Raw genomic sequence first — 14,715 nt, 5'->3', positions numbered from 1 at the left:
CATTATATGCTGTAAACAGGTATTAAACAAATAGAATACAGTGTTATGTCTCAGAAACGTTTACAATACCTAGTATAGAGCCGTGAAAAATCTTTTAATGACTGTTAAATGACATTGACCCCACCTTCCTTGAGTTTGTAGTCCAATTTAAGAATTCCATTTATCTTTTAGTTTATAAACTGATTACTTTCTGAAAAGGTATTTAGGGACACTGCTTCCTTAAATTTTTCCACTTCATGCATTGAGCATACAGTACAAGTTTGTTGCAAACAAAACCCATTTTGTTTTTGGTCCTACTGTTGGAATGTAAGTTGTTAGCATTTTTTTCTGGTTCTGGTTTTTTCTCTCCCAGTAGACATAAACTTAGGATTGAAATTTCTGGATGGGAAGATATACTGATGCTTGGCTGTTTTCCAAAGAGATTGTGCCAATGTACTTTCCTGCCAGAGCATTTGAATATTTTCATTATGCCGTATACTTGCCATTGATGTTGTTTGACTTCTGAAATTAAACTACTAGGTGTGTAAAGGTACCTTTTACTTATTTCCCTAATTCCTAAAAAAACTAGGTGTCATTTCATATATTTAGGGACCTCTGTTTTCTTTTACAACTTTGTATTTTTTTCTTGGATTGTTTGTCTTACACACGGACTTACATATTTTGGGTTCTTATTGAGAAGATACATTTCCTAATTTGTCGTTTAATATCCTTTAAATGAGCAAAAGTTACTGTAATGAAAAAAATTTTTGCCTTTTTAAAAAATATTTTTAATCTTTTATGAGGCTGTCAAATATGCTTTTATTGTCTAGTAAAAGTCGTATAATTTTGAATTTTACATGCAAGTATTAAGTTAAATTGTTGGTTTTTATAGAGATAATGAAAAGGGAACTGAAGTTTAATTTTCTTTACCCTTTTCTTAGTGGATGAGAGAAGATGGCCCATGCCTAATGAGATAATGATTTATTTATACAGACAATCTCAAAAGAGTGGTACCAATAGTGGCTTCTGTTTTTTCCTTTAGGGAAGTATGTAAGTGTGGTTGTTGTGATTTTAATCTTCTTCAGATGTGCCTCCAACTGATATGGGCAGAAAAATGACCAACTCCAAAAATTAAAAAGAAGCACTTTATTAGCGGAGCTCTGTGGCAGCACTGTCCCAGAAAAGCAGCCAGGGAAGTGTGCGCTGAGCTAGCAGGCTGCCGGGAGTCACAAACCAACAAACCTCAAGGGGAAGGATCAGGGTCTCCATAAAAGGCGACTTTTGTGTGGTTTTACAGGGATCAGGGAGGTGAAACAAGCAGTTACGGAAACCAGGGAGGCAGGGAGGGGTTTACATAGGGAGTATGTTACAAGATTGTAACTTAACTGGCAATTACACAAGTTTTACAGGAAGAGAACAAGTTATAATAAGTACAGCACATCTTGGGCTTTTGAGCTTATAGCACCTACGATAGTTTTGATGTGTTCTCATTTTATGCACTGACTCATTGGAGGAATTAGTCCTATCTGACTGCCTGTAATATTTCTACCTTATTTAACTGTCTGTAATATTCCTCCCTTAGAAGAGATGTCCTTATCTGCAGTTAGGAGAGAAGAGTATAGTTGTCATCTAGCTGCTTAGAGCTAAGAAGGGTCAGGGTAGGAGAGATCACAGTCATGGGCCTTCTTCAAAATGCTAATTTAATGGGCCTTAGATAGAAATCATGTTGCAGTGCAGCTGTTATAAACTCCCTTCTGATCTAGTGATCCTGGTAAAAGAAGTCTTGTTGGTTCCATTTGCATAATAACAGAGTTTGGCAGCCTGTAAGTAAGAATAAACAAATTTTCCAAGAGATTTTTAAAGGGTATATAATCAAAGTGTGAACACTAGAATGAAAAAGGCAGATTGCGGAAAGAGCTGTGTCCAGACATTGCTTTTTAAGGGACTAGAATAGCGATTGTAGCCAACAGTGACTGTAATCAGCTGTCCTAACCCCTCTACTGATGGAGGTTAGCATAAGCCTGGTATTTCTTGTCATAAGTGTTTCTATTTTTAGCTGAAAGAAGATAGAGAATTTGGTAGTTTAGAAGAACAATTTTAGCCAAGGAATTTAAAGACTCTTGTTGCACTTTCATAGGTTCCACCATAGTTTTTTAGCCTCACTGAACCATAATTGTGGTCAGCTACTGTTGTAGCTGGAAACTGCCAGAAGAATAGTCAGTGTTGGAGCCTCTTTTTTATATCTAGCCTTTAGTATTCTGCTACTGTTTTCATATGTTTTTTGGTTATGCTTTCTTGCTGAATGTTTAAGACCAAGCTAAAGTGAGGACCTTGTTAATCAGAATTAACCTCTTTCTGTTTATCAAGGTCAGTTAAGTGTCCATAGGTATTAAATCATAACAATGAACACATTATTGATGACCAATGAAAGACTTCCAAGTTACTGTACTTAGGAAACAAATGCATTGCATTTGTAAAAACCAGTCTTGTCACTATTCCATCAACTGGCCTCCTGGGTGGACGCATGTCCTTAACTCTAATGACATTTATCTATAAGCCAACTTAAATTGGTAGACATAAATATTTAAAGATCAAAAAAGCAAAAGGAAACATTGTTGAGCTCAAACAAAACACCTGTAGATGTTGCAGATGGTCACAAATTGAGTAGAGGTTTGTGACTGTAAGTAGACTAGTCAAAACTTTTATAATCAGTTAATAGAGATCTCTTGTGATAAGCATCAGAAGGAATAAAAACCTTTTATATCTATAAAAGCAAAGATAGTTTTTTAGACAAACCCTAGGCTGATGGTTTATCTGATCGAAATACTCGGCTATTCAGGCTTCTTGATGTTGCTTTGATAGCCACAGCCAAAACTGTTTTGATAACCACAGGTAATTTTAACTTTTTGAGGGTGTGGGAGCACTACACAGGCTAGTTTTGGGTGTACAAATAGACTAGCTGGCACTCTTGTATGTATTCCAAACAGCTGGGCAAGAAGGTGGTCTAAGTTTCCAATCTGCCCTGCTGTAGATGTCTACCTATGACCACCATTTCTTCCTGTTTTAAAAGGAAACAAGGGCAGAGTGTCCCTGTCTGTCCCTCCTGCCCATGCCCAATCTAAGGTGTCAGCTGGGCTTAATCACCCTGTCCAACACCAGCAGTGGCGAACTAGAAGTACAAGGCAGTGGCCAGAGCCAGGTAAGCTGCTGTTAACCCTGTGCCTGGGTCCCTTTCTTTGTGATCCTGTGACCCTTAAACCATACTTAGCTGCAGGCTTTTCACTTTGAGAATCTTAGTTAGGTGGCTAGCATGGCAAGATATTCTGGTGACAAAAAGAGAGGCAGTCCCCTGGGGACTGAGGCTATGGGGTATCCCTTAATACCTATTTCTGGCAGCTGTTGAAATGTCTATTGCAATTTAGCCAGTGAGTTGACATCTTTTAGGAAGGCATCTGTTTCTCTAACAAAGAGAAAATCATTAGTGAATATTATATCATCTACACATTGTAAGACCTGGGAAAACCTAAAACAGACCAAGATGGAAGAGCCCTTGTCTAAAAAGATAAGACTGTCTCAGTGCAAAGAAAGTCTAAACGTAAGGTCATTCTGACCATTTTCCCTGTCTCTTACATTATAGCTGTGGTTACAAGCTAGTATGATAATCAGTATTTTCCCCTGCATTCTACATCATCTCTAGTGGGTAGGCAGACCATGTGGGGTACAGAAAAATATTAAGCCACCTTTTCTCAGTACATAAGGGTCCAACAAATTCCATTGCTTAAGAATACATTTCAAGGGCTGGGGGTTTAGCTCAGCGGCATAAGCGCCTGCTTTGCAAGCAGGCAGTCGTGAGTTCGATCCCCGGTACCGATAAAAAGGAAAAAGACAAAAAAAAAAAAAAAAAGTAAAAGAATACATTCCAAAGGAGTAAGACCTTGAGTCATTTGACCTTGACTTTCCCAAAAACAAAGGAATAAAAAAGCATCCTTTTAAACCTCTACTTGGTTTTTATGTGCCCTAAAGATGTCCTCCTCCAGAGCAGGTGGCTGCCAATCTAGATAGTGATCAAAGATAGGTCAGGCTGAATTATCCACCCTTACCAATGAATTTACCCCTACCTTCTTTGGAAACTTTAATTCCTACCTCCAAAGTGTGTTTCTAAAGGCACAAGCCACTACTGCTTCCCACTATGATAGCCATATTTAAAGAAGAAAATGTTGCTAGCAAAATTAAATCAGTAATCAGGAGGCCTGAACAACTGCTTTCCAGTTCTTTGAAAGAGAGTGAGAAGGGGAAAAAAGGGCAGATTGGAAGTGGTTAATAGCGCTGCGCAGCCTGCAAAGAAGTTACCTCTAGAAGTAGAGGCAAATAATGGTGCAGAAAACTATCCTGGGCTCTGGGAGAAAGAAGTCAGTGAGACATTTGTGTTACCTACCTAGTCACTGAGGCAATCTCCTTTAGAAGAAAGACAAGGTGATGGTTTACTCAAAATTCACTTTTTATGTCTCTGTACCTATAACACTTATGAAACCTGTAAGTTAAAAACCTGTACTCATTGCCTGATAAGCACAACTTACACATTATTGAAAGTATTTTCCTCCCCTATTCACATAAATGATATAACTGGGTATAGGAGAGCAGAAACAGCCAGGAGGTTGGGGCTTTTTTGAGTGTACAAGGGAGTAAGATAAAAGAGTAGTTTAGAAATTCTCTCCTGAACTGAATGTTTTGGTCCCTTAAGTATGATGCTTACAAAATACCTTCTCCTGGTGTCACCTAAAGAAATTGATTTTTACCTTACGTCTCAGGTTTCAATTCAGTTTCCTATACCAGCTGGATGGGAAATTGTTCCCAGGATCCTATTTGCAATGGACAAATTCCATTGAATTCATGTGTGTTTCCCTGATGAACAAAATTGTAGTGTCTTATCTGACCCAGACATTGGGTGTGTGTTCATCTAAGAGGACTTCTTTGTCTTTGTCATTAACAAATCATTATTTTCTGTGGTCTCTACTTGAAAGTTCTTAATTGTTGGATAGGAGGGAAAGTTTGAGACAGATTGGGACTAAAGCCTTTTCAGAGTCTCTTTGATCTTTAGAAGAATCTTGCCTCCAAAAAATCAGAAAAGTACAAAATGAGAGAAAAAGATCAGAAATTAGATCAGTGAAAAGAGAGTCTTCTCTCAGGTTCATAGTGAGTCACTGAGACAATTTGCCCATGACTCGTCACTCAGCCTGGAAATGCAAGAATGGGGAAATCCCAAGAGCTAAGATTGCTTCTTCACCAGAGGAAGAATAGACCAGAAAGAAAACTGAGAACAGAACAGGCTTGATATTCCCCTGCATGAGCAAGGAGTAGGGAATCAGACCAGACTATCTCAGTGAACCCTATCCTTCCAGATTTAAAGTTGGCGGCTGCAGTGTTGCACTTAATTGACTGAGGGAGTCCTAAATTTATGAGGCATTTTTGTATTTCACAATCTAGATTTTATTTTTAAAAATTATGTTTTACAAATTCACCTTTTAGTTAGTGTCAGAGTCCAGTAGGAGACGTTCTGACAACTAGTAAATCCATACAAAAACAGGAATACAGGACCCTGCTGATAAAAATAAAATGTTTCATCAAAGAAGTGTCATAATCTTCCCATGTTCTCAAATTTATCATAATTTGACAAATTCAAGATATAAAAAGTCAAGTTCAGAAGACAAGGCATAAGCAAATGGCAAACAAGAATGACAGTTTCTAATTACCTAAGTGAGTCACAACCCATAAAAGTAAACTCTTACCTTCTTCTAGGTATCTTGGTAGGACCTCCAAAATGATATAGGAAAAAAACAAGTGTAATTTCCAACCTGCTAGATGTCAGGTAGGATGCGTTCATGTTTCCTGGAGTTGCAAATTTTAAGGAACAATGAAGATAAAGAGTAGAAAATTTGGGGGCAAATAAGAATAGTTCCTGAGAGACAGGAGGTGTCCTGAATGGGTTGCCCTTAATCTACAGTCTTGCCTTGTTGGAATTGATAGTTGATAAGACAGGTCCGCTCACTGTTATCTTTTGGAGAATCTTGATTCTTCACTGATGGTACTTTTGACTTTTCATAATCATGATCAGCTTATTGAGTCCCTTAACAACCCCAGGATATAGATGTAAGTGTTTACATGTATGTATGTAGGAATGTGTATGAGAACACATGCTTGTATAGTCCCTCATTCTGTAAATTGAGAGTACCTGAAATGAGCCTCCAAGAGCAATATACATCTTGGTATTTAAATACCATTCTCTAGTAAAAGAACCAGTCTTACCGGAGAACTGGCTGCTCCTAGGATAAGGTACAAAATAAGACTGTGAGACACCTAGTTTCAGAAAGTAAGGAGATTATTTTAAAATGATAGATCATGTTAAAATGACATGCAGCACTAAAGGATTTTCATTGATCAAATCTGGGCAGTTTTGGCAACCCCATAAATAATGGCAGTCAATGACAGTAATGGGTTATAACCTGCTGAGTAAGTGAATGAAAGGTATAAATGTAAGAAATACAAGAATGAGAGGGTACATTAACTAGAAAACTTATGAATAACACAATATTTGCATTGCTCAAAGTACCTAAGGCCAAAAAGTTAGGTCAGTAGCACAGTACCTGCCTGGCAAGTATGAGGTCCCATCTTTGGTTCCTGGTACCTCCCAAAGTGGGGGAAAAAACAAGTGATCGAATTCTAGGGCCAAATTCTAGGGCCAAACAACAATATAATGTACCTATGAAATGTTTATTAATTGCAAAGAGGAAATAGGGACTAACTCGACAGTGGAGTCATACGTGTCTTCTACCACCTTATCAGGTCATCAAAGTGAAATTAGTAATAATGAATTAGATTGTGGCCAGCTAGTAGGATATAAGAAGAGTGTAGTCTACTTTTCTAAGGTATTGCTGCCAGTATCTTTACTTATCACTTGTTTTATGTTAAAATAAATGTTTTCAATTCTATACACTAAAACATACATGCATTTATCCATATCTTCATTTATGTTGATATTAAACAAACCAAAGCAGACTAAAATCACTCTGAACAAAGAAAAACAGTATTGCTGGATTTTACATCATGACACTCTGGAATCAGCACTGGGTACTATAGTGCCTTTTTTTCTTTCAAAGTATTTGTTTGGATTGATAACCATATTACTAAGTTTTTATTAGATAGTTGAACAGAACTATTTGTAGTCTTGCTGTTTGAATTTCCATTTATATGTTTCACTTTTGTATCTTGAACAGTTATTTGTAAGAGGACAATATGTAAACAACAACTAGTGATTTATTGCTGTTAATTTTTTTCTTTGAAAGTAGGTATTATTTCTACCTGTTTTCTGTTTTGTCTTTCTTTCAATAAAGTTTTAAAAAAATAAATGTTTTGAGGTATGACAAATACAGAAAGCTACATAAGTCATATATGAACAGGACAGTGAATTTCAAAAATAATGTTCATCTGTGAAACGCTTTCCCAGCTCAAGAACTTGAACATGTCTATAATGCCAGCACTTGTGAGGCTTAAGATTGCAATGCAAGTTCACCACTGGACTGGGCTACATTGTAAGACCCTGTCTCAAAGTCCAGAGCAAAATAAAACAAGAAAAAGGAATCTTTACTCTAGAATTCTCTTGATTTTTCCTCATTGTTACAGCAGTTACTTTTCTTTGCTTGATTTTGAGTTTTCAGTAAACCAAGTTATATAATATATATTTTGCATGTGACTCCTCTCATCGTATTTATGATATTTGTGTTGTACATAGTGATATTTTAATTCTTTTTTTTTTTATCAGTACTGGGGATCGAACTCACGACTGCACGCTTGCAAGGCAGGCGCTTATGCTGCTGAGCTAAATTCCCAGCCACTACATTTTAATTCTTTTATTGCTACAGTATTCTGTTTTGGCTAGGCATGGTGGTACATGTCTGTTATCCCAGAATTCCAGGAGGCTGAGGCAAGATAATTGCAAGTTAAAGCATAACCTGGACAACTTAGTGATTTATTGAGAATTTTTGTCAAAAAGCAAGAAAAGACTGCATCTATACCTCAATGCAAAGGTCCTGGGTTCAATCCCCAGTGTCTCCTCCTACCCTCAATGTGCAGTGTCTTGAACTTCCAGGCACACATGATCCTTTTGTCTCGGCTTACAGAGTGCTAGGATTATAGGCTCGGGTCCCTGCACCCAGCAATTACTTGCTTTTTTATTTTGTGAACTATTACCATGGTTCTAAATAGCAAACCATACAAAAGATATTTTTGGAGACATGCCTTGTCCCTTTGTTTCTTGTATTCTACTCTTACTTGTATGGAAGACTTCCTCTCCTCATCCTTTCCCCATTTGCATTTCATTCCTCATCTATTTATTAATTCCCTCCAGTTAATTCACAGTTCCTACAGCATTTGGCCATGTTTTATAACTTTTATGACATTTAAAGTAAGGGTACAGAGGCTTGGCAGGTTCTTTATTCTGTGAGGTTCCTCAGTGATAGGGACTTTATGTTTGTCTTTCTAGGTTCTAGTCCAGTTTCTTGCACATGTCAGTTTTGGATTATAGAGAACAGATTTCATTTTTTTTTCCAATTCTTTTGTCACTGTACTTTTTATTGTATCTCATGCGAGAGGCCTATGATAATAGAGTGTAAATCTGTAAAATGTGATATCCATAAACTTCTTAGCTTTTTTATGGTCTCTGCCTTTTCTAATGTATTTGTACACTGCCCTGGTAATTTAATGACTTCCTGTGACTCCTAGAAATTAGAATGTCTAATTAAAATTTAAGCTTAGTAAATTTCAGTTTACCATGTTTAGAAAAAAGATGAAATACATGGTCTCTGATCCTGGGTAAATGTCTTCTAGCAATGGTCACAGATAGGCTCTTAAAACACTTACAGTAATATTCAAAAAGAATTAGGAATAATAGCCAAAATCTAGTAACAAACTGTTGCATATTGTTGCGATGGAGAACAGGAGTCAGTACATTCTTCCTGCAAAGGATCAGATAATAAATACTTTGAGCTCTGTGGGTTATAATGTCTCTGTACTCTGCCCTATGTACTTTATTTATACTGCTTCTAAAGTTCAAAACCACACATTATGATTTTGGCTATTCCAATAAGAGTTTATTTATAAAAATAGCCAGGCCATAAGCTGCAGTCCTTCCTGCTGTCCTGCAAAGAAAATAAGTGAACCATAACAATAAAACACTGATAAACATTATCCTCACAAACATAATGGTGAAACAAAGAAGCCAGACACATATTATGTTATTCAAAATGGGTAAAACTATCTATGTTAGGAGTAATGTGTAGAAGATGAGATAAGACCAGGGGAGAAGAAGGGAAATCTGCCAATATTACATTTTCCCTGATTTCTGTGAAGATTCATGGTTATGTTCGATATGGAAGGTTCAAATGAATACCTATGATCTGTGGATAGTTTGCAAGCCTACAAATCTAGGATGTTAGACTTTACTTATCTGTTAGACTTTACTTTTTTACTTGAAAAACTGAAACTTCTTGCCCATTTAATCTATTAGATTGAAAGAAGTTGTTGTACTGAAAATAAATCCCTCCAACAGTCTTTTAAAAACCTTAGTAAGCTTTAAAATTGTCATTATTTTTGTCCGAAAGGCGAGCTCAATGACCTTCCAAATTGTGTTTGTAAGCCGCTTATGTTACTTTGTACTCGGTATAGATTATTCAGCAGATTATGTTAAAATGCAAGACTTTATTTCTGTGAATCCCTTCATCCACCCATCTGTTAGTTTCCTTTCTCCCTCTGTGTTGTATTCACCTCCTGCTACCTTCCTTGTGTTCTGTGTAATCACAGCTCATTCTCTAGTACAGACATCACATTATAAATGAGGGGATTCAGAAACCTGCTGGTAGAACACAAGGCTTGCCATTGTTCCCAAGCCTCATATCCAGAGACAGTGAGCTGTGAGAAGTCTCCACTTAGTAATTTAACCCATATTCTTTATTTATAAAAATTATTATTACAGCACTCAGGTGGCTGAAGCAGGAGGATCACTGTGAGTTCTAGAGAAGCTAGGGCTACATGGTGAGACGTTTTTCACTCCCTCCTCGACCCTACCCCTAAAAAAGGTGTTTTACCCTCTTATTCAAAATAAAGACAGGCAGATCATAGGTATTCATTTGAACCTTCCATATCGAACATAACCATGAATCTTCACAGAAATCAGGGAAAATGTAATATTGGCAGATTTCCCTTCTTCTCCCCTGGTCTTATCTCATCTTCTACACATTACTCCTAACATAGATAGTTTTACCCATTTTGAATAACATAATATGTGTCTGGCTTCTTTGTTTCACCATTATGTTTGTGAGGATAATGTTTATCAGTGTTTTATTGTTATGGTTCACTTATTTTCTTTGCAGGACAGCAGGAAGGACTGCAGCTTATGGCCTGGCTATTTTTATAAATAAACTCTTATTGGAATAGCCAAAATCATAATGTGTGGTTTTGAACTTTAGAAGCAGTATAAATAAAGTACATAGGGCAGAGTACAGAGACATTATAACCCACAGAGCTCAAAGTATTTATTATCTGATCCTTTGCAGGAAGAATGTACTGACTCCTGTTCTCCATCGCAACAATATGCAACAGTTTGTTACTAGATTTTGGCTATTATTCCTAATTCTTTTTGAATATTACTGTAAGTGTTTTAAGAGCCTATCTGTGACCATTGCTAGAAGACATTTACCCAGGATCAGAGACCATGTTCGTATTCTACTGTGATTTTGTCAAATGGTTTTAGTTTTTACTCTCACCAGTAGTATATGAGAATTCATTTGCTTCATATACAAAGACTTGATGTCCGATTTTTAAATTTTAGCCACTTGACTAATAAATAATTTTATCTCATTTCAGCTTAGTGTGCCTCTGCTCCCCAGTGTTAGGGATTGAATTTAGGGCCTTAGACTTGAGCTATAACTCTATAGCTCACACAGAGTGCTGGGACTATATGCCTGTCCCACCTGGTCTGATATTATTTTAGTTTTAACTTATATTTTGATGACAATAAATGTGGCTGGGCTGTTTTCATGTCCTCTTTGGTCATTTCAGTATTCTGTTTAGGAAGCCTTTTTTCAAAAAATTGTTTTGTGGGAATTGTTTATATACAATAAATGAATTCATTGGTGAATATATGTACTGTAAATATTTTCTGTGATTGGGCTGGTGATGTGGCTCAGTGGTAGAGTTTTGCTTTGCATGCACAAGGCCCTGGGTTCAATCCCCAGCACCACAAAAATAAATATTTTCTATTATTTTGAGGCCTCCATCTTTGATTACTGTCTTAATGGCTGTTTAAACTTTTTTTTTACAGTGGGGGTTGAGCCCAAATCCTTATCAATGAACTACATGCCCATTCCTTTGTATGTTTTATTTTGAGACAAGGTCTTGATAACATACCCAGGTTGGTCTTAAACTTGCAGTTCTCCTGCCTCAACCTCCTTGGCAGTTGGGATTCTAGGTGTGCATCACCACACTCAGCTATTTATTTATTTAGTTATGAGAATAGTTAAGCATTTTCCCCAGGCTGGCCTCAAGCTCTTGGACTCAAGCAGTCCTTATGTGTCAGCCTCTTGAATAGATGAGGGCCATTGTGCCTAGCTCCTTGTCTTAGTTACTTTTTACTTGTTGCTGAGACAAAATACCTGAAGCCCAAAGTTGGGAAAGGAAAGATTACAGTTTTTGGAGGTTTTAGTCCACACTCAGTTGGCTCCAAGGCAGGCGGGCATGGCTGGGCAGCAGTTCATGGCTGCTACAAACAGCAAGCAGGAACCAGCAAAAAGCAAGACACACCTTCTTCCTGCCATTACGTCACATCCTGGCTCCACCCCTTTGTGGGTGTAGCACTGACACCATCAATCCAAGCACTAGACAATGAACCATCACAGATGCACAATGCAAACTCATGAGGCTGGGGGACACAGACATAAACCATGACACTCCTGCTATATTTTTTGTACTGGGACATGGAGAAGGACAAAGTTCCTACCTTTCACTTGTGAATATTAAATCCATTCTAAATCTTGAGTCTTCAGCTATATGGTTGTTTGTTGAATAATCCGTGGTATGCTGACTATTCAAAGATTTTGTGAAATAAGATGATGTATCAAATACTTGAATCAGATTTTTTTTTTGTAAAGAACTCTTTTTTCTTTAGAGATTGAAGTTGAAGCTGATTTGTCTAACTTTAAATTGCATCAGATTGAATGAGCTAGTTGTATAATGTAGAGTGTTAGGCATTTTCTTTTAGTGTTTTGTGAAGTTTCTTGTTAGACTACGTGGCTTTGAGATTTAATAATTCTGTTTCTATCCCTCTCTTTCTTATTTTTTGTACTGGGGATCAAATCCAGCACTGAACTATATTCCCTATCCCTTTTTACTTTTTGATTTGAGACAGGGTCACTTGCTTGCCTATGCTAGACTACAATGTCATTTGAAAAAAAATATATGCGTGTGTGTGTTTTGTTTGTTTGTTTTTTGAGACAGGGTTTTGCCTTGCCCCAGTTGTCTGAATGTTAGGATTATAGGTGTACAGCACCATAGCCTGCTTTGGTGACAGATCTGAAATTGATGCAGGTAATCTTAAATTTAAAAATATTTAGGTACTCTCATTTGACAGTTTCTCTGATGTTTAAAGTACAGATGTTTCCTTTAGGAAAAATAAGTAAGACTTTTTAAAGTTTCTTGTGAAATTTCTGATGTATTTTAACTTTTCCTTTCAGGTTGTACATTAGTAGTATGGATGCTGTTGTCTTAAGTTTCTGTAATCATGGCACAAGAATATAGTAAGTACCATGCTATACATGTATATTTGCAAAGTTTTGACTTTTATGTTCAGATTCCCCCATTCTTTTCTAGACAACCCCAGATCATGTATTTAAATTATTGATGGGAATAATGGAAATATAGAAACAATTTTTAAAAATACTTGTTTCTCAGAGATCAGTGCATTTGACTGTCTGGCTGTCTTTCTTTTTTTGTGGCACAGGGGATTAAACCTAGGACCTTCATGCTGATCTATATCCCTAGCCCTTTCTGTTTATTTTATATTTGAGCCAGTGGCTAAGTCACTAAATTTCTCAGGCTGCAGTGAATTTGCAGTTCTTCTCCCTTTCAACCTGTTAGAGTGCTGGGATTGTAGGCATGTAGTACCACATCTGGCTAGTCAACTATTTTTTAAGTCTTGTAGTTTTTATATACAGATATATCATTGCTTTATTTACATTTACATTGCTTTATTTCATGTTTTGATAGGCTTTCTATAAATGCCAACAGAGTAGACTTGAATGTTGGAGCTAGTCATGTGTTTCGCATATTAAAGAGTTGTTAGGGTAATGACTAGGTCCAGAGTGAATTAGGGGCAGGCACCCTAGCCTGCCTTGTCCCTGGTTGATTCATAAATTTTGGCTATATCAGATTTGAGTGTTACCTGGCTAGAGTAATGATTTTAGGAATAGTATGGTAATACTGTTTGAGCCAGTGAGACCCCTGGGAGGGTTTGCCTGGAGTTCCTGGCAAAAGTCTTCTCATACTTAGAACAGAGCTACAGGAAGACACTGCCTGTTGCTTTTGAATATCGTTGTGTGTTGGTGTGAGGTCTGTTATAGCCATAGCATTCTGGCTTTAGTCTTTGCAGGAAGCCATACAAGGTGGACAGAGTCCAGAATCACAGGGAAATCAGCTCTGAAGCCTGTCCAGTATTTGAGCCAATACATTTCCTTTTTGTTTAAGCCTATTTGAGTTGGGAGCCAAAACATCCGAAGTGATTCACTTAATCTCCCTTTTATTTTTAGTAATCCATTAGTTTCTCCCTGAGGAATGTAGGAGTAATTGCAAAGCAAGGCAAAATAATGCCATTAAGTTAAGCAAGAACTGTATATTGGCATCCTCTTTACTCTTAACAGTTAGCAGGTAGTGATTCCATATTCAGAGACATAAGAATAGAATAATAGTGCGTGTCACATACCTCATTTCACCTCTTAATCAACAAACTGACTTGGGCTAGGCATGCTAAAAAGAGTCTTGGAGTATAGGTCTAAAACCATCCTCTATAAAATGTACACAACTGTACTTCGTTTTTTTCCTAGAATAATCTAAACTCATACTTCTAATTCCTTTTTTTCTTGAAAAATACATGAATTTTTCAAATATAAAAATTATCTGAAGAATAACAGTACCCATTTGCCCCAACACTAGAGACATTGAATGTTTATCAGTTCCACCAAACAGATAAAAACTCAGTGTCATCTTTCCTAATAGCAGTTCCCTTTCTCTATCTCCATGGAATTATCGTACTGTGTTGGTTTTTATTATTCCCAGGCATTTATTTGCACTTTTTGTCATGTATGAAGTCATGTCATGATTTTTGCCCATTTTTTTATTTAAAGAGAAAAAGAAAGGACAAAAAACCAAAGTAGTAAAAGGGTACAAGTAATACAGAATATCAAGAAAAAAATATGCAGTAAGAAATCACTAGTTAATAGGTTACATATTGTCTTCTTAGAAACAGTTGTCCAAATTATAAAATTAAAGCATATAAAGTGGACATTCATACAGTGATATTGGAGACAGTTCCGTTCAATGATCCAGCAAAAGCTCAGTAATACGGTTTTCCATCCTACGCACTCAAACATACCTGCAGTTATATCCCTTAGTCTACCTTCCTTTCTCTCTTTTTTA

The 14,715-nt window shown here is 36.9% G+C and overlaps 1 protein-coding gene and 1 non-coding gene across 27 annotated transcripts in view; both read left to right on the top strand.

Annotated features, from left to right (window-relative positions):
• The window catches only part of Sipa1l1 (signal induced proliferation associated 1 like 1), a 334,454-nt gene that overhangs the window by 146,124 nt on the left and 173,615 nt on the right, over window positions 1-14,715 (top strand). For 20 of the 26 annotated variants that reach the window (XM_063241579.1, XM_063241588.1, XM_063241597.1 and 17 more), the window contains one exon: window positions 12,759-12,821. The exons of the other annotated variants lie outside the window; for them this stretch is intronic. The gene's annotated coding sequence lies outside the window, so the exon portion shown is untranslated. The remainder of the gene's footprint in view (window positions 1-12,758; window positions 12,822-14,715) is intronic. 26 annotated transcript variants of the gene reach the window in all.
• Window positions 11,202-11,272, top strand: Trnaa-ugc (transfer RNA alanine (anticodon UGC)). Its single transcript has one exon. It is a non-coding gene; the product is annotated as a tRNA-Ala (tRNA).

Source organism: Cavia porcellus, unplaced genomic scaffold (assembly GCF_034190915.1).
Source record: "Cavia porcellus strain 051 isolate PalLab524CR breed Dunkin Hartley unplaced genomic scaffold, mCavPor4.1 scaffold_31, whole genome shotgun sequence".
Classification (NCBI taxonomy): Eukaryota; Metazoa; Chordata; class Mammalia; order Rodentia; family Caviidae; genus Cavia; species Cavia porcellus.
Note: the sequence above shows the minus strand (reverse complement) of the source record. Positions and strands in the feature narration are given on the sequence as shown.